Below are 21,235 nucleotides of genomic sequence, written 5' to 3' on the forward strand. Positions count from 1 at the left end.
AAATTCGACTGTTTATATATTTATTGTTCACTGATTAGCTGCTATAGAAATAACAGTGACACCGAACATGTTCATTTAGAACAATTTGCCTGGAGCCTTTTGCTCTATGCTTTATGTTCCCCAACTTTACCTCCATCTGCAAATACTTTCCTTGATGGCCAGCATATCTGTGCATGCATTCTTGCCTTCGCTGTAATCTTTCTTATTTTCTGTAATGAAGTAGGTCATCATTCAGCATAAATAACTGTTCCTTTTCCTTGCCTTGATTCTCCTCGCCTTGATTCTCCTCAAGTTCCTCTGAACTTGCAAGGAAATTTCTGCTTTTCTAAATAAATTCCATTTAAAATGTAGGTTTCTTGTGGGGGAAAAAAAAAAAACACTTTTTTTTTTTTTTTTTAAAGTATAGCAAGGAAAAGCCCTTAAAGATGGGATGCTAAGGCACTCTCTTTGTGAATAAATGAAAATTGAGGGGGGGGAGGATAAGTTTGCTTTTGCTTTCAGAAAATATGAAGACAAATTTCCATCAACGTTTCTCATGGAAACAAAGCAAATTGAAATCAACTGCTATAGCTGCATAGAAAGAATGTAGTCAGTCTGTTCTCATTATTCAATGACTGGTTTGCTTTTCTATTTTCCTTTAACCATAATGTAGTCTGTGAGCAAGTGGTTCTTTAATGCACTTATTTTATTGAGCTAAGATACAAGCTTATTCATTTTTCATTTATTGGTGTGACATCATTTCATAATGTTAAAATCCTAAAACAGACTGGATACAAATTTGACTGTGCATGTATGGATTGATTGTATTACTAATAAAATGCAATGCAAACTTTCTGAAAGCTATACAACCATAGGAACTTGTAAGAATGTGATGTGCTTTGACTTTTTAAAGTAAACTTGTAGAAAGTGTGGGTAGTATTGGAGCTTTGTAACAAGACTTTTTCCACAAGGGCATTCCAAATACATACTGACAAATTATGTAAATTTGTCATTGTGATTTACACTCTTTAATGACCTCAAGATGCTCCAGATTTACTTTTTGATGCACATACACAATAAATGAAGAACAGTAAGATGGATGAAATTAGGCCAAAAAGTCAAGATATGTCAAAGCAATATGAGTGGCAAACATGAAACAGTCAGGCAACGTCACTCTTCCTAGATGTCCAGCTATGTTGAACCAATATAAATATTTGATGTGATAGAAAAAAAAAAAAAGCCCAGCAGCAATATTTTCCTTAAGTAGGAAAAGTCCAGCTGTTATTTCCTCATGTCTCCCAAGCATAGTGTGCAACGGATTCGTTTGGTCTGGATGAAATACAGCACATAAGTGTCCAGAATGGAGAGGAAAGAAGGGAGATGTTTGAGCCCACTGAAATAGGAGCTTTATTATCTCATTTTTATACTGTGATCAGGATAATTTGCTGTTTCAGATTTAAATAGCGTGCTTACTCTATCTGTAATGTGCATCACTGAGACAGTCTTAGGGCAGGAGACGACTTTTAAATCTTGGAGATGTCAAATAATTTTCTAACTATTGTGCTTTTATCCATATTACATTTTTAAATGGTTATGAATGCAAATTTTGGGATAAAACCTTTATAACAGTATTTGGTAAGGTTACCAAAATGATGGACAATGGTGTGTATATCTAGGTTACTTGTGCCTAATAGCAACAAAACATCAGCTGATCTGAAGTACAGTATTCTTGGAGTCAAGGGCTACATTTAAGGTCAAGTCTTTTGAAGTAGAAGACAGTTGCCCATTAAATGATATTTTCTTTTTGTTAAATCAGGCAGTTCAGGCAGAAATTATGGCTGTAGTTTTACCCCTGGAATAAGAAAGCCCTGCAATCTAGACCATTCTTAGGTCCTGTTGAGGTGAACCAGAGTTGGGTCATACCCTGGAGGAGGGACAGTGACAGAAAGTGCCCTCAGTTCAAGAGGCTTTCTTATTCACCTGAGCAGAAACTTTCAGTTTCCAAGTAGCCATTGTACACACAAAGTTCAAACTAGGTCAGGGCTGTAGATTACTATAATAATTGATCTTTGCTTTGTCTGTAATTGTTCCTCCAGATCAGAGTTAGCATTTTAGCACAGAAGCATGAGGAAGCCACTATCTATATAGCATTTGTTTTCTGCCTAGAATACCTCAGTTCTCACAGTTAACTACCAAGTACCTTTTGGCAGCTCTAGATTCACTCGGGATTCCTCATTAAGCCTCACTTTAAATGCAAAGCTTCCCCAATATTCTGTGAGCCTGAGACTGTTCTTACATAAATCAGTCAACTAAGACTGAGTTTCAAGATATGAAGCAGCAGCTGACACAGTAGCTCTGTTTTAACTTCTATTCTATACATGTCAGCATTAACCGAAACGTAACAACAAAAAGCTATTGCTACTCGCCCCCTTAAAGGGGCTGTGAAAATACATTTGCATCGTTTGATTTCTACTATAGTCTTCAAAATAGGACCTCTGCACTTTCTCTGAATAGACTCAAGCTTGGCCTCCCGTTTTAGAACCAATCCCCCTCGGTCAAGTCAAGAAAAAAGATTTTTAATCTCTCCTTTGATCTCTATCTCCATATGGATATGCATGATAGACAAACTGATAACTCATAAGGTAAAATTATTACTGTCAATAGAAGGATGAGGGCAAGTTTGCCAAGGCTTTTTGTGATGGAATAGGCAGGATATTTGCTTGGGAATTAATCTTTCCTTTGAGCCCCTGGTGGCTTTTTGTGGGTTTGTGAAATAGCGTAAAGTAAAACAATGATAAAATATTTATCCAAAAAAGATGAATAGAAAAGCGGAAAATAAATTGAAGGTTTAAAAACTTCGTAAGAGTGGTGGTTATTTCACAATATGTATAAATAAACAGATTACTTGGCTACTGAGTAGCAGGGGTTTGGGGTGGCCGCAGAACCTGATTCAGCAGCAGCTCCATTGGGCCTTGATTCAGCAGCGTGTTAAACACAGATCCAACACTTTTTCCGTTATATGTGCTTAAGTTGCTACAGACTCTGTGTTCTGTTTTGTTTGCTGTTTTACCTCAGACTTAATTCAATGAAAATCATCTTGCTTGTTTTCAACAGTGCTTTAAGCAGCTTGTGCCAATATTAATTTTCCTTTATAAAGGCCAATTCACTTTGATTTGTTTGCTGAACTATTTAGCAAGCTTTCATCCAAATCCATTGCCTTCTCCCTTTTTAGCAATCCCTTCTCTGATGCAAAGTATTGAAAGCTGTTTGATTCCCTTTCATCCATTTTCCGTCCTTTTTTGTGGAAAGTTGCTGTATGCTTAGGAAAAAAAAAAAGAGCAACATGACCACCCATTCCCCGTCAGCTGCCCCAGTGCAGGAACAGGGTTTAATGTTGGAGTAACATATGCTGGACTTCGGTGCGGACCATGCACAATTTATGGGCTCTGTACTCCAATCTCTGCCCTTACGTTTGTGTGTAAGGTCAGAGCAGTCAGACTGACTGTTGCTGGGGATTATTTTTATCACATGTCGTGATGAAAAGGAAAAGGGAACCTGGAGAAAAGCAATGGTATAGATCATGGCTCACTGAAGTATCGAAACAAGTCCGTTAGGGAACCACTGTAGAAAATGATGAAACTATTATCTTTGAAATTCCCGAGTTGTTATAGCTGTCATGCCAGAACAGTTCTAAGTAATAGAAATAAATATGATTTTGTTTGTTTGTAACGCAATTCATCACTGCACAACTAACTTATTTGGGGGAGGTGAGTGATTTATCATATCTTGAATCAGCACTGTTGCAAGCATATTTTTTTAATTTACATATCCCTCTATAACATAATACATCTGAAAATCATCAAGACTGTGAATGGTATGGAAAATAGACCTTTAAGGAGATGTGTCAGAGCTGTTATCATGTAGCTTGTTTAGAAAATGAGCACATTCAGCATACATACAATTACACACCATATTGTTCTGTAGTAATGTTTTATCCACGTGTCTCTGCATGATAGTGTTTTGGCTGTGAAAAAAGGCTCCAGGAATGGCATCCTGTTTCTTCTTTAAATCTGTCAAACGGATGTTTGGCGTATTTTGGGAGAAGGCAGGAGGGCCTAAAGAAAAAAAGTCTTAATAGTGAGATTTTTTTTGAAGTAAGTTCATTTAGCTGTATTAAACAAAAAGGCCTAAACATGTAAAAACTTCTACACTATGACTTAAACAGAACACATTTCATGCTAAAAGCTTTTGGCTATTTTAATAAACTCTGCTCTCTTAATAAATGTAATACAGTGAGATAAATTATTCTGCAGATCATTATAGGATGTTTTTATTTAATTCTATTTATTAGAGAGCATCGGGGATAGGCTAGGATGTGCAAGAACTGGGTTTAATTTCTGGCTTTTTGACTGTCTTGAATAATAATAGGAAAGATAATTAGAACAAGAACCTAAAGTCAATGAAAATACTGCCAGTGATTATAATGGGATCAGAATTTGGTCTGTTTCCCTTTCACAAAACGAAGATATAATAGTGCTTACCAGTCTCACATGGGAGTCCTAAGAATGAAAACATTAGAGTAAAAATAATGTGGGTCAAGTTATTACTAAGGAAATATGTAATAGGTACCTAGTTATGACTGAGAGATTCAATGATCAGATCAGGTTACCAAAATATTTTTTCTGTGAATGAAATGGTGGAAATCTCTGGGTTTTTCCTCAAAATAGAATTTAAAAATTGTAGAAACTAAGTGCTCATTCAGCGTCAAAACATAATAACAAAAGAAACTCAGTGGCTACTGCAAAATCACACTGTGAATGCAGTACAGGCCCTTGCATTTAAATTTTGGTCATGAAAGGTGAGAAAAAAGATATTTCTTTCTTCCTTCTTCAGAACTGATATTCCTTTACCATTCTCAAGTAATATAAAAGATTTGTCTCTCTTTTCCATCTGCACTGCTTCAAATTCCTGTATGTAAGAAACGAAGAAAATATTAGCCCTCCAGAATGGTTTCTTGATTAAAACTCCAAAGACAAAAACTGAGATCATGATCCAGACTAATTAGTATCCCTCTGTTCTTCAAATTAACATGAAAGGAGAAAGAAAACATTAACATTGTTAATTTGGAGAAAAAAAAAAAAAAAAGAGCACGAATGTTTTTACCACCACTGCCTTTTGCTGAGGGGGGAAAAATGACAACATCTGGGACAGAATGTTTTAAATTATAATGGATTGGAGTATACAGTCAAACTGAATTCAATAAAATGGAAAACAGGTTTCACAACAGCATAAATGAGTGAAAGGGAGCAATCTCAATGTGAAAAGCATAGTATATGGCAAGACAATCATTCATAAAACTTTTTTTTTTTTTAAAAAAAGCAATGTTCATGCAGTCTGTGAAGAAGTACTAATAATCGTTTACTATTAAGAATGTTCAGGTGCTTTTTACACACCCTGAATAAGTTTTCTAAGTTACCATGGTGTTTCCTTACCTTTTTTGGTATGAAGTAATACCTACATTAATTCCTAATTAGAGATGAAGTGACTGCTTTTATTTCTGTAACTCCTTTTTAAAAACCTATGTGTCTGTTGCCTGCAGGAAACAAGTATGGAGAATATGGATAAACTAGAATTCCACCACAGTGATTTGTTAATAGGCCTCCAGAAATTTAAAAAAAAAAAAAAAAAAAAAAGAAACAACAAAAAACAACCACACAAATTTTCTTCTCCAAATTCATGTCTGTGTAAGGGGATAGTTTTTATGAATTGTTTGGTTTCATCTTGTTTTTTTCTTCCAAATGCAAATTCAGTGAATTTCTCATAAAATTTCAGTAAGATTTATTTAAATATTTACATAAAATTAAGGAACAGCAAATGAAATAAGAATTGTCATCCAGACTTCAAGTTTCTTGCCAATATTTGACAAAGTTCAGCTCTGTGTTATTCAAGTTCTTCAATATTTTCTAAGTCTGTAGTTAAAAAATATAATTACAGACATTGTTTCTGTCTTTGTCAGAATGAAAAATGCATTTTTACAAGGATGGCTGTATTTTCTGTAGTTTACAACTCTTGTAGTATGTTACTGGACTGATGAGACCATAGTAAACCTCTGACTTCAGTGGGAACCTGGGAGTAAGGGTCCCTCCTAGAAAGCAGCATGAAATGTCAGTAGGGAAAAGGTAGAGAATAAGAAGTTGATCTTGCACATAACATCTCAGAGACACCTGGCTAAATTACCAAATAGGATGTTTAAAGGAGAAGGAAGTTCTGTTCTTACTTCTATTACTTAAATTATGTAAATTATTGCTGGAGGATGTTGTTGATGCAGAATGTATAAATGGGCCCAAAAAGGGCCTAGAAGAAAAAAAAAAAAAAACCTTATGGAAGGTAGAGCCTTAGAATACAGCTCAAATTTATGATTGCCAAAAAAAAAATGCAAAGAGTACTTTAAGATCACACCACAGTTGGCTTGTATGAACACTACGCAAGATCACACATAGTTTCCACAGTCTAAAAGCTGGGCAGCACGTTTTCGTGCCTTTTTAGTCCCTCTGAGTACATCTTTCCAGCAAATGTCTTATTTTTCTTCCAATGAGTAAACAGATCATTCAGGGGAAGAGGAATTGTACTTCACCATTCTTTCTCTGTTAGCCAGGCAGGTTAACTTGTCTGCCTGACTCTTTGACAGCCTTTTTTTTTTTTTTTTTTTCTCCCAGAGAACAAAAGACCAGAAAGCTAATAAAACATCTTAATAAAATGAGCTTCTTCAAGACAGTGTAGTCTTTCCTCTCACCCACAGATAAGGATAAATATTTGAAGCAAAAAAACTCACTTTTCTGAAAATGTATTCAGATGAAACCTTCCTTTGTGAATCTTGCATTTTTTTCATCCCTTCTCTCCTATTTGGTCCTTCTTTGTATGGTGCTTTTTTTTTTCCAGTCTCAGATACAATTCTTGTCAAGATACCCACTCAAACTTCCTTCTTGCTTAAATGAATTATTTTTTTTACTATTAAATTTATTTCTATTTCAGGGATGGATAAATCCTGCCACTGCAGCGAGACTGGGTTATTCCCCATATAGTAGATTCCCCTTTGTTGCTTCATTAAGAACTGTTGTTATGATCCCTTACCTCTTCTTCTACTTCTTTTCCTTCTGATTTTATCTTTATGAAGCTGTGTCAGATAGTATCACACAAATCCACTGAGGTGAGTGTGATGTTTATAGAAATTGATATAAATACTTGCTGAACTGCCTGCATCACCTTATTAAAATAATCTGAATTTTGGCATATTTCACTTATGTTTGCAATAAACAATTGAAATGAGGGCTGTGGAGTCAAATTTGCAAACTTTAAGAAAGTAATGCAAAGAACACACAACAAAGTTTCTTATGATGCAAATGGCAAAGCAAGCACATACTTGTTTTTACATACCTCTTAACAAGCTTCAGATCATGATGCTTCTCCAGCATAAACCATTAAAATAGTGCTTTAATTCACATAAATTGTTTAATCCATCAATAAAATACTAAATTAGTTTATTTGCCTCTAACCTACATGTTTTGTTTTCATTGTAAATTGAACTAATCAGTTACCCCTTGTATTCATCAGTTTCCCCATCTATAAAGTGGGGCTAATGTTTTCCTCTTAAAAATCCCAAGATTTAATACATTAAAAGCAATTTCAGATCCTCAGGCTGAAAGCACTCTAGCAGTGCTATGCAGTTTTACTATTAGAATATTTATAATCAAAGCCTTTCTTCTGGGCGACAAAATGCTCTTCTCTTAATGGAGATTTCCTCTTTTGTTAAAATGGTTTAGGAAAATAACAGTCAGCATAGCAGTCAAAATCCTCAAAGAATTACCCTTGCATGTGTTTCTGCCACAAGGTGGTGATTAGATAGCTGTGCGCATCATTTCACATAAACTGGGAATACTGTTTGGAGAATGTTGTGTGATGATAGTGAGTTAAATGCTAAGACCTTGACAATCTGCATATATAAAACAAATGTTTTCATAATATGAAAAATAAAACCATTCTTTTCTCACAAGATTGCATAATTTCAAGATCATCATCCATCTGTGTATATCTTTTTTTTTTCTTTTCGCTTACTTTAATAGCTTTATTTTGCAACTTAATGTTGTTTCACCAGCAGGTGAAAGCATTCATAAATCTGTCACGAACAGTTGCCAATGAATATTCATATCTGAGCTGTCTGATTGCAGTACTTTGACATTTTTATTTGATTCTAGCAGGAGAGCAAACTTAGACATGCTTCTTATTTCCTAATGTATTCTAATTGATACCTCAGCATTGTACTGCTGAGTAAGTTAATGTAATTGGTGACATCAAACTACTAATTTGGAATATAAGCATACATGAAACAGACGGTTTAAAAATAAAATAAAATGTCTGACTCCATGCTAAAAGGGAGCTACAAACTTTTACTCTCATGTTATTTCTAAATTTGGAAAATATCTAGGGCCTTTTAACGCCAAAAGATCCTACTGTTCAGACACAATACTTACCCAAATATTTGACTGTTTATCTGTAACGCAGAAGGGCGGAGAAGAGAGGCAGTCAACTATTTCTCTTCAGTTTGTCTCAATTGTCATTCCAATATTTTTTTATTCTGTACTGGCTTTGATATTTAGTCATCACAAGAAAAGCAAAGATACTGTAGTAGCTCTTTATAAACCACGATTTTGGCTGCTGTGTTTAGGAAGTAGCACTTTTGTCCTTAAAATTTATTGTGCCACTGACCTAATATGTTGGTTTTGCTTTCTGCAGCTAACGTTCTTCTTTCTATGTGCTCAGTCATGTATGACAAGAAAAGAGTGTGCAAAAGTGTGCACAATAATTTTTTTCTTTTTTTTTTTTTTTTCCCCTCCAGCAACAATCTTTAGTCTATGCTTATTTAGAAGGAAGCAAGAGTCTTAATTTGTCAGCCTTTCCTCTCTGGTTAGTTTACACACTAATGCCATTTCTACTTTTATCCTGATCAAACTTTAGACCTGGAGTCAAGGAAGAATCTCAAGGAAGCTGCATACATAGATCCCATAGAAATAAATATTTGAACACCTACCTTCTTGTAGATGTCTTTGGAAATCTAAGCTTCCATACTTTCACTTAATTGGGAAGAAAAAAACTTACTGTAAAGGTAGACAAGAAAAATATTCTAGTGCTGTTTTTCTTCAAGTGATCATGTAAAATAGCCATAAAAATGTGTGCTGCCATTATATATGGAGAGATAAGATCAAAATGAATGCTTCAGCACATGAGTGAAAGACAAAGCTTGTAAGCAATTAAGCTGTTTGAGTGTGGTTTGAGTTCCTTACAGAGAAAACCTTGTGTAGCCTGGCCCATAGGATTTATATCATTGATGAAAACGAAGGGTACAAATTAGTCTTTTAATAGTAACAGTACATTCCATGGTAGAAATGGCCAGCAGTCTAATGAGATTTTCAGTTGTGAGCTGTTATTGCAAAACCATGAAATACTTTTGACGAATCTGATGCAATCCAAGTAACCATTGTACGTTTCAAGGAAGACTTCCAACTGTTTCACAGGATATGGTAGCCCGTGTTCAAGAGGTGTGACATTACTTATGATACTTGAATACTCAAGTATCAACAGACAAATCTTAGGATTTACCAGTCACAGGAAATTTAGAGATTATGAATCATTTATTGGCTTTAACACAATATGAGTAAGATAAAACAACACTTAGCTTTAAATAATCTTGAAATTAAAAAAAAAAAAAAAAAAGTTTTTCATTCTGGATCACTGGAAGTTCCTCATCAACTTGAAGAACCTGGCAGCTAGTGAATGAAACTAACATTATTCATAAGCTGTTTGGAAGGCTGTCAGTTTTAAAAACAGGATTGCAACTACTGGATCACTTAGGCATAGCTGAAAATTAGATCTAAAATTAAATCTGTAAAATCAAAACTACATTCAGGAAAATAGAAAATGGGATTCCAAGCTTCCAGCTCCAGAAAGAAGCAAATCGATGCAGCTGATGTTGCATTAATGCTTAATAGCAACTTTGCATAATTTGACTGTGAACATACATATGTGTACGCCTATGTGTTTTATTTCAGGTTTCAATCATGAAGAATAATAATGTGTTTTCTAGAAACAGGTTTATGAATGAATGCAGAATGCACAGTTCTGCTTACGCATAACATGGGGAAACTTTGGCTTACACAGAACCGGAAATACAGGGTTACTGGAAAATGACACTAGCATCTGAGTTGGTGAATCTTTTTTGATCAGTCAGGTATCCAGCGATACTATTTACATACTAATGCCCAGAATCATAGGAAAAGCCAAGATATTTAGAAATAGTTTATCTGAATGACACAGATTTCAACATTCTAAGGTAGATTTACTAATAAATATCATTTGATCCCAACTGAGCACTGTATACTGATGACAAAGTTATTCTCTGCAGAAGGATTTTTCTGAGGTGTGTGAGTAGATTGTGGTGGAAAGTGATATTTTAGGAGCGATATGATCTTTGTTTATTTCCATACAGCTTTGGAAGGCAATCGGAGGTGTGTGTTATCTTAGTGAAATAAGACTGCTCTTAATTTTTCTTTTAAATCAGGTTTTTACCATCAGCAAGATGGTATTTTATTTTTAAATAGTCACAAACAAAAAGGAGTGCCAGTTTTGCTCAGAAAAAGTTTTGGGTCAAGGTGTGTTGGCAATTAATTCTGGTTTTCCAAGTAGCCTTTGAGAATCTCAGATCTGGTTCTTCATGTCTTTGTTCTCTTTAGAAGACCCAATTAGAAGTTATCTCCTGAGACTCATAGAATACCTCCTCATATATTAGTATTTTCTATGGAATTAAAGAATATTTCATTGACTCTCACATTAACCTTGTAAAAGCAGAACTGTACTGATTATTTGATGAGTCATTAATTTTTCAGGAGCAGTGGACCAAATTCATACTTCCTACATCACAATGTAAAAGTTGATTTGAGGCCATTTTGTCCTTTATAAAATACGCTTCTTAACACAAAAAAATATATACTTTTGATGTTATTGTATTTCCCTGCACCGTACTCATTGGGTTTTTTTCTGTACTCAGTTCTAAAGGAAAGGCAGGGATTAGTCAGAGAACAGGAGTTAACTGCATCGCTGCAAATCTTGGAGAAGTGTACTGACTTGTAGCAACCACACAAGTTGTCCTACTGTAGAGTAGGGGTGGGCTGCGCGTTTAAGGAGGTATAGGCCAAGAAGACAACGCTAGCTACATTTAGTTAAGCAAGATTTCTTAGAACTATTCAAATTATCATGTGTAGAACAAAAAAAGAAAGATCTATGGGAGAGCAGGGGAAAATGCTGTAACTTCCCATTCAAACTTTCATGGAGTGCCAAATTTCAGTGAATTCCAACTGCAGCTCTTCTATCCCGTGTCAAATTGCTATATGAAAGTTTGGGATGCTTTGTTTTGATTGGATAATTACCACTCTTACATAACTCCATTTTTCTGTAACAAAATAATCAGAGCATGATGATGAGGGAATAATTGTATAAATAAGTTTCTAGGGTTTTTCTCTTGTGCAGCTATTTAGAACTCTGCCTTTTCATTCAAGAAAATGTTTGTGAATCCTAAAAGCTTATTGAATGATTATCCATCTAAAGCAGCAAAACTCTAGGAAATTAGAGATGAGACAAAAATGAAATTAGAGGAGAGATAGCAAAGTCATGAAAATACTTTATAAGGAACACATGTACAGAAGCCAGAACTTGTTTATTAACCAAAACAAGGTATAGATTGAACATATGATTATATTCTGAGGAACAATTTAAACAGATCTAGTCCTTTAAAAAAAGAAAACAAAAAACCCTCAACCCAAAGGAACAAACAAACAAAAAAAAAGAAACGAATAAGCAAAACATTTTTAGTCAAAGCCAAGGTAGTGTTATGCGCAATGCAAGATTAGGTCTGATCCCAGAGAAGTTTCTTAGAATGTATTTTTTCAGTAACATTTGAATCTACACTACAAAAGTACTATAATCTCAGTTTTGCTACTTTTTTCTTTTCTATGTGGTCTGCAAAATACACAGTAACTTTTGAGTAGATCCCTTCTGTTAAGCCTCACCAAGCAAATTGCACTGTAATGGCATCTATTTGATCTTTCAGTACCTAAAAACTGCCTAGAGGCTACATGTTTCACTTCATTTCATTGGATCAAAGAGAGGGAAGTCTAGGGTTTTCAAAGCACATCCAGACTCCAAGTGGGGAAAAGTGTTCTTTTGATTTCAACCATCCAGAACAAGCACTGCAGATTTAGTATGAACCCCATTAGTCACCGCACTCTCTTCCGTTTAATAGTGAATGATTTTTTCCAAAGTAGCATGGTTATAAATTTGTCACAGGCAGTTCACTATTACACTCTGTAGATGTTTAACAAGGTTAGTATAAATACAGGTTCAAACAGATTTCATTTTAATTACATCCTGGTTTTATGCACAATTTTTTCCTAGCAAACAAACAGACTTCAGTGAGTGGAAGAAGTATTCATGATGTTCTCTGTTCCTGATGCTCTTAATTTGAGACACTCATTTGTGATTTTCAACCCACTAAAAGTCCACCTTGAACAGTATCGTGGAACACTGTTTTGCAGTGGCAGTGAAAGTAGTAGTAATTATCCTCTTTCTTCTAGAGTCTATGCATATCTTTAGAAATCATGTTTGGGAGAGCTCTAACAACTGTGGCAACTCTAGGAACAGTCATATTGAATGTGAATCTGAAAGAAAAGAGGCCCCATTAATTCAATATATTTTTTTTTTAATTAGAAGCCTTAAGGTACCTAAAAGAAGAATGTAAGAAAAAAGAATGTAGAAAATGGGTTTTCCTCTGTTTTACTCCAACCTTCTAAGAAGTTTTTAAATTTAATAGGTCAATTTTCAGTGGTAAGCAGCTGTGGTGATTTTCAAACTATAACAATATTTTGAACTGTAACTATCTAGTGAAAAGTTCAGCCAACAATATTGGTTTTAGATTCTAGGATAAAATGAATGTTCAGATACTTTCCTTCACAAGTCCTTCAAAAACTGAACAAATCACGAGAAATTAAACTCCAGGAAAGAAGTTGTTTTGTCAGAAAGATGACCTGGAATATCTAATATATCTCTAATTCCAGCACAATTATGTCTGTTGTTCTTCATCTTTGAGTACATTCAGTTGACCTTTTACAGTTACTGTATTGTGCATTACTTTTTAGCTGTTCAAACTGCATAATATCCAAAACTGACCAATAGCTTTTAGGAAAATAAATATCCAATAGATTTTTAACAGACAGTTCAAGGAGATTTTAATAAAATGTTGTCAACATCAATAGGCTTTATTCAAATCAGTTTGAAATAACTGCTGACATTTTGGGTTTTTTTGCTTTGAGTATTTGCAAAAGTGCACCTTTGAGACAGTTGTTTTGAGCTGTATGCCACACTTCCTTTATAAGTTTAACCTATTTCTGTTCAACAGGTATTTGGAGCCCACATGCAGTGGAACCCTTATGACAATATACTGACAAAATGAGTCATGTATAAGAAAAGTAACAGAATTTTGCATATGTAATTAGATTGAATTAAATAGCTGCCAGAAGAGGATAATTTCCAGAAACTGAGTAGTAGCACCTGCACATCTGAACAACTACTCTTCATCCCATGAATTTCTCAAGAGTCTGATCTAGTTCAGTCATTTAGCAAATGAGTTAATCACTCAGCCATTCCTACTGGTTTTACAAGAGAGGATGACTTAAATGACCTCAACTATGTAGCTAGAGCAACTTCTCATTAGCAACTTGTTTCTTTGTGAACTCTGTTCCCTTTGTTTCCTTTTAATCCATCACTCCAACACTCTGAATTCTCTAGGAATTAAAAGCTGCTACTGAACAATCATAAAAACCACATTTGAATAAAAGTATTTATTTAAAAAAAAATAAAAATCTGTGCTTCACTATCTTACACTTCATCTTAGCTGACTCTACCTGAAGTGCAGCTATGGTACCACATAATGCATAGATACAAAGTAGTCTCTAATCCAATTCAGATAAAATCTGCTCCTGTGCTTTTCTGGTTAAATGTATGCTCAGCTCTGTTCCTCTTGAGCCAGTACATATCCATTTGCATATTTGAACTCTGTATTATGTACTTGCTGGACATTTATATATAATAAAATGCCCCCATAAGGTATGTAAGCAAATGTTAAAGCTCTAATTCCTAAACCAGATGTTAAAGCTCTAAGCAGGTTAAATACTTCATGGAAGCCCTCATCTGAGCTTCAGACCAGTTGTTTTGGTTTTTTTACTAGATGCTCATAGTGACTTACTTCAAGGTTTTAAAAGTCTGGAAGGTAACGGGTTGAGCTTCAGTATTCATTCTTTGCAGACTGCCTGGCTTAACCTAAAATGCTACTGGATTTTTTTCTTGGCATAGACTAAGTAATTCCCCATACACCACCCAAAAGATGAACCGAATGATTTATTTCGTGATGAACACTGAAATAAAAATAATGTTGCTTTTTTTCTCATGATATCCAGGACACCTTTCTTGACCTTTGTTTTCCAATAGTTTCATCAGCTGAATATGTGTTCCAGCAGTCTGCCTTTACTACAGTAACCATATACAAAAAAGCTTTAAAGGTTAAAAGAACCACAGGAAAAAAAAAAAAAAAGAAAAAATTAATATTGGGTTTCAAGAAAATGAGTGTGAAAGGTAATATCTCTCTCTTTATCACACTTCATTCTCATGTTAAATGAAAGCAGATGTACTCTCATAGTCCAATCTGAAGATCACTAAGGTCAATAGGGTCTTTGGTGGTTTCTGTGGGCTTTTGTTCATAGTCTCTCGATTAGACTGTCTCTAGTGAGCTAAGTCTACAGACTTGGAAAAATTTTGGACCAGAGGATTAGCAAATACATTTTTTTACTACAAATTACAAACAAATTGTGAAATTATTTAACTATCCAGCCCCACAGTTGTGCAGCAATTTAAGCAAGTACTCTCACCATCACTATGGGACTCAGCCAGCAACCACTAAGGCTATGCAGGTCTGCTGCTCCTCCCAGTCATAGATCCCAACATCCCATTCAAACATTATGACCTACACTAATAATAGATTACCTCATATTCAAAAAGCTTATACTGTAATTAGAGTTAGGGTCTGTGACAGGTGGAGTATTCCACAAACTAATGTGATACTGTATTTTATCAAACTTTACACACTTTTTTATAATCATTATGCATTTGATTACCTGGAAGAATTATCTTTTCAGTTGCAGCTGTTTTCCATAACTAATTAGCCAAGACACTGACAAGTCAGCAGCTTTTAAGTCTTTATGGTATTTTATTTGACTACTTTATTTTGATCTCCTGGGCAAAGGGTTCTTGTGTTCTGGAGAAATGGCGTGTTTCTGTATGGGCTTCTTTATATATTCAACTTTAAGCTTGCTACCTGTCCTCTTCTCTTTTCAAGGCTATCACCTCTTTAGTCACACAGAAGTTTCCATTGGTTATGTTTAAGAGATTAAAAGAGATTAAAAATTTCAATTGAATAGCAAATAAATCTTAGAAAACAACAATAGAGGGACGGGGGTACAGAAGACTGGATGTGCCACATGTACCTGGGAAATATGGTAACTGGAGACAGGATTAGAAAAGAGAAATGGCATAGTCAAAGTTTCAGCTAACAGCAAATATTACCAACACTGAAAATCTGAAAGAGGGGGAGACACTATGCAGTATAAGCTGGTGACAGAGATATGTTTTTAAGGCATCGCAATGCATACTTTATGGAACAAATCTTGATAAAAGATTCACGTGTTTGCTAAGATTAATTTGATCTTAGTATTACCTGACAAAATATGTTTAATTTTGATTTTATTGAATTCCATTCAGTATGTGAGGCTTATATTGTTGTTATAATTACCTATATGGATTCATCATACACTGTTTTCAATAAACATTTGGTTCTTAACTAGGTTTATTTAATTGCATTTAGTCAGGTATATTACTTGGAATTGCTTTTGTTATCCCAGTGCTGATAATCTCTTCCAGTGAAAATGTTAGTGAGTAGTGACGTAAGATATCTGACAGTCATTTTCCATCATAACATGTGAAAGTAGAGCTCAACTGTATGTTTTCCACAAAACCGATTAGCAATAAGGTCTAAGAGATATATGTGTATTTTGACAGAAGGGCTAAATAGTCCTCTGAAACACAGAGTGACTCCCAGGACTGATACATATAATGTTAAAAAAAAAAAACACAAACAAACTCTTAACAATATTTTATTTTCATTTGACAAATAATCTGCACAAAAAGAAAACGTAAGTTGATTTTACAGAAGTTCCATATGTCCATATATAAAGAATATGATTTGACAATAACTTGGAGTTTGGAAACAGAGAGAAAAAGAGTTTTGAAACATCTGATCTTAAGACATTAGTGTGACAAAAGTGAAAACAGGTATGATGACTGTATGTGTAGGAACCTCAGTATGGGCATATTTATTATAGAAAAATGGATACACAGAGATTTGGTTTTATTACAAAGCTGGACATGAAACTCACCTTCCGAGGCAACAACTGAGGCATGATGGGTAAATTCCAATATTACAGTATGCAGTTTTGTTGCATTTAAGATATATGCGTTGGCTTTCAAAATGATGACCACGAGTTATCTTAATTTTTAATTAAGAAAAGCTAACTGAATATTATCACAACCTAGAACTGTATATAAATGAGGATAAGCATGATGAAAAGATAAATCCACAACCCAGACATATCTTACATGTTTTAAAGTTAATTATTTAATAACTGAGCTTCAAATTTTCCTTCTAGATAGCAACATTGCAGTAATACTTTTATATTTTTATCATAAGCATTGCATCCTTTTCAGCCTCCCACAAAGCAAAAGAAGCTTTTTAATTTTTTTCAGCAGATTGCAGGTGCAGATTAACAGGTTGCTTACAAAATAGCACCCTGATTGTTTCATGAGTGTATAAATCACCAACATTTCTGCTCCGACAACACCATGTAAATAATACACTGGAGCAACCTCATGTCATAAATCTACCCCTTCATTTTATGACCACAACCTGGTTTTGTTTCCAGCATTCAGCAAAATGCCATTGTTGTCTGCAAAAATGTAATGACATTCAAAATTCTCAATCACAAAAGTTACAGAAAATGTTAGATTTATTAGAAAAAAAAATAATATTAACTTTGTCTTTCCTAATTTTCTCTATTTTATTTCCTTGACCATTTACCAAAGGGTAACATCTCCATACCTTACAGGAATTACAATAGATAAATGGGTTTGGGTTTTTTGCAGCTTCAGAAGTATGTTCCCTTTAATATTAAAGTGAGAAACACTAATGTGCACTGTACATCACCATGCCATATTATATTAATATTACTGTGCCATTGCCATTCTTCAGTATGATAAGCCATAGAAGCATCCCAAATGTCCAGAAAATGCTTACAGGAGTGCAGTATTAGACAAAGATCTCTTGCAGTCCACAATAAACATTACACTTATTAATGTCCATTGGTGATGGCTTACTTAATAAACGTTAAGCCTCTGCTCAGACTAAGTTTGTGTCTCCCAGGAGAAGGAAAAACACTTTATAAATATTTCATTTTTCTTAAGGACTTGCTTCAATCTATAAAATGTTCAGTGTTGAACCAAAAGGATGCAGTTGGGCTTCAAGAAATAGTTAGATATTTTTCCTAAACCATCCTGTAGTTTTCAAAGTCTAAGGAGAAAATGAGTGATAAAGCTTATTTTATAATTTGGATCCATTCTCTAGAGACTGGCTTATTGAGAAATATATGTTATCCAAACAGATATGCCTACTCTGAAGTTATTTTTCTTGCCAACATCAGTTTCTAGGGCTTTATAGACTTTGATTTGTAAAGCTCTAACCCTAGATACTGTTATTACTAATAAGTACTCTATTCTTTCAAGTTTAAGATATCTGGTTTATAACCTCCTTACAGATTTTGCATTCTTGGAAAAAAATAGGCTACTATGATTGATATTACATTATTAAATGTCCAAAAATGTTAAGATCACTTTCAAAGAGAGAGAGCTTTAAACTAGATTGAGAGCTTTAGTGGGACTTGATGTAGGACAGCAAAACAAAGCCATGTTAAAACAGTAAGGCAGGTGTCTGTTTATGCTTTGTACAGAGCAAAAGAGATTTGGTTTAATGTTTCCTCTGTTAATGTGTATAATACATTAGTGAAAAATACTTAGGGTAGAGCCACAGTAAAATGGCACATGAACTATTGTTAGGCAGAGATAGTCTTTGCCCAATGCCTGCTGTTTAATTAAGTTTTGGCTAGCCGTGTATAGCTCTCAAAATATAGTTTCTCCCTGTTTGTGGTGGGAGGCTCGTAAGGGAGAGGTAGCTTCCTCCTAGGTTTTTATTGACACTCAGGGCAGAGGCTCTGCACTTTTCCTATTCTTTTCATTGAGATCTTTACAGTTCAGACTATGTAAGAGGTCCTGAGAAAAAAAGCCCTCAGAGATGTTCATATAATGCAATTAATACTGGTGGCAATGACAGTGAAAGTTCTTGAAAAAAGCAGTCGTCTTTAAATCTCTCGGGTCCTGTAAATTACCCCACCAGCATTCATGTAATTCTTTAACTATATACTGTATGAAACAATATCCCATCAGTAACATGAAAACAAATAAATCAGAGAGAGATCGCTTGAGGAGGGTCAGCATTTCCCAATCAAATCACTTAGACAAGCAACATCTAGGATTTTCTTTGAGAAAGCATCCCAATGGCTCTTACATTTTTAATGTTTCTGTGTTACATTTATGTCAAAATTAAAGGAAAGTCATAGCTATACAGTGCTACCTTGGCCTGAGGACTAATACCTCATTCAAATCTTGCTCCGTGTGTTTGGTCCTGGACAAACCAGTTAGTCTCCATTTGTCAACTGTAACTCAACTTCTCATCAGGTTAGGATTGTAAGAGGTGTGGAAATAAAGAATTTAGGCACTAAAGTTTTCAGGAAAATAAAGATATAAAAGCATTTGCTGGAAAACTTCAGTTTTACCACTGCACGGGACAATTTGTACCACGTAGCCCTTTTATGTTTTTAAACAAAGCCAAATGGCAGAGCTCAGCTGAGACTGGAAAAATCTCTACTACAGACTGTAATCATCCATCATCCCTGAGAGAGGTAAGAGAAAAAATCCCACCCTCACGAATGTCACTACATCGTTTCCTATCCTTCAATCCCTTTGGCATGGGGCAGGGGGCAGCGCGTGAAAGCACTTATGCAGCCCACTGGTCTCCATTAACTTGCCCCAACCTCATGACCCTAATACAAGTCAGATTATTGGGTTCAAGAGATCACTATTCATACCTTCTGTGTCATAGTATCCATACAGTTTTATTAGGTAGGTATATATCTGTAGGGTTTTACTTTCTCAGTAATGTTTACATTTTAGCGAGGACTCCATTTACCTGTATAAACCCTAAAAGTTTATAGACTAGGTAATGAATAAATTGCATCGTTTTTTTAAAAAAAAAACTATTGCTTCTCTCTCTGCTAAACACCTGTTGGAAGGTCTTGAAGATCTTTTGATTCTACCTTGATTTACATTGTACATCACTGTAAATAAGAATTATATTGTTTACTAATGAGCACTGTGAAGAAATTTGTGGAGAAAAATTATTTTGTCAAGAGGTCATTTAGGGATGAATATAGACAGGCCTTAACCACCATTTCTGTTACACATATTGCATGTTTCTGGGGCAATTCATTTGTCCTTTTTCTCTTTGTTTATAAGTTAGCTTTACATGGAAAATACTTACACTAGGGGACATTTATATATAAATTATGCTGCTTATATTTTGGCTTTCTGTAAACACAAAAATTACTCCTGGAATAAGTAATTCCACTCCGGAATACACAATGCAGATACATTGCATGCAAGAACTTTGCTTATTAAATTAACATTAAAGTCAATTATCTCTGGTATTTCTCTGAAGATTTTAGAACACAATGTAATAACGGCTTATCTTCTCCGTTAAATTCAGTGTGGTCCACTTAATCTGGCAATGTAAAGAACAAAAATGAGCAATTTATGTGAAAAAAATGACTTGTCCTTCTTCTCAGAGAGACCTTTCTGCCACGTCCTGATTGCATTTGAACATGTCATCATGCTAGAAAGTGTTAGCTAAAATGTTCTGGAAACGTAGTGCAAGAAAGCTGGAACAGGTTTACTGTCAGCTAACAGGATTAAATTGAAAGCTGGAAGCAAGTCTCCTCCCTTCTTTCCAGTATTTCAGAATATGTTTCTAATTAGATTCATTTTAATGTTAATCAAGAAAATATACATTGAGTTGGGAGAATGCAGATTGTTGTGGCATGTTTTGTAAGAAGCAAGAAAGAAGTAAATGGCTGTATACGGCCTGACAGTTCAGGGACCCATACCTGGCAGGGCTTCTTACTTTACTACCATAAAAGTGTATTCTTTGCGTACGTATCTGCTCTGTGCCTTTATTCTGATTTATTTTGGAGCTGAAGTACTGGTCAGCATGTGGGCAGGGAAGCTGGTGCCCCTAAGGTTATAGCCTTGCTGCCCTAAGGCTGCGTGTGGAAAGGGAAAGATGTGAAGGAGGTGTCCCAACCCTTTCCCCTAACAAGAGAGGGGGGAACAAGTGTCCCACGTTCGTAGGAGGAATCAATGGTTACATTGTGTTTTGTTTTGTTTGGGATTAGTTGTAAGGCTTCTTTTTTTTTCTTTTTTTTTTTTTTTAAGGTCGATATAGTTCACTCATAAATTCAGACTCTCTTCAGCCCCCAAATATGTATGCACTGTACAAAGTCTTCTGACCAGAAAATTGGACAAGTATTAGATAACTCGGATGCCTGTCTTCAGATCAAAATCAGCTGAGGGATGTGAATACGTAGGAAGATTGAAGCAAGTTATTTATTCATTAGAAGTCAAGGAAAAGCAACAAGAATAGTTCTTAAACTGAATCGTTTAAGGGCAAATTTTGTATGTTTCCAAGGGACCTTTAAGCCTATAAATAATTCATGCTCTTCTATTTCTATAATGTTTTTGATTTTTTTTCTCTGAAAATGTTTTTTACGACCAGGCCACATGGTCAGAGTTATCCTTTAATGTCTTTTAATGTACTTTTTCACTTTATCATTTTTCCATTTTGCTGAGGAATACATTAGCCTTTGCTACTTACCCTTGAACC

This window comes from Charadrius vociferus, unplaced genomic scaffold (genome assembly GCF_000708025.1).
Source record: "Charadrius vociferus isolate BGI_N301 unplaced genomic scaffold, ASM70802v2 scaffold414, whole genome shotgun sequence".
Taxonomy (NCBI): Eukaryota; Metazoa; Chordata; class Aves; order Charadriiformes; family Charadriidae; genus Charadrius; species Charadrius vociferus.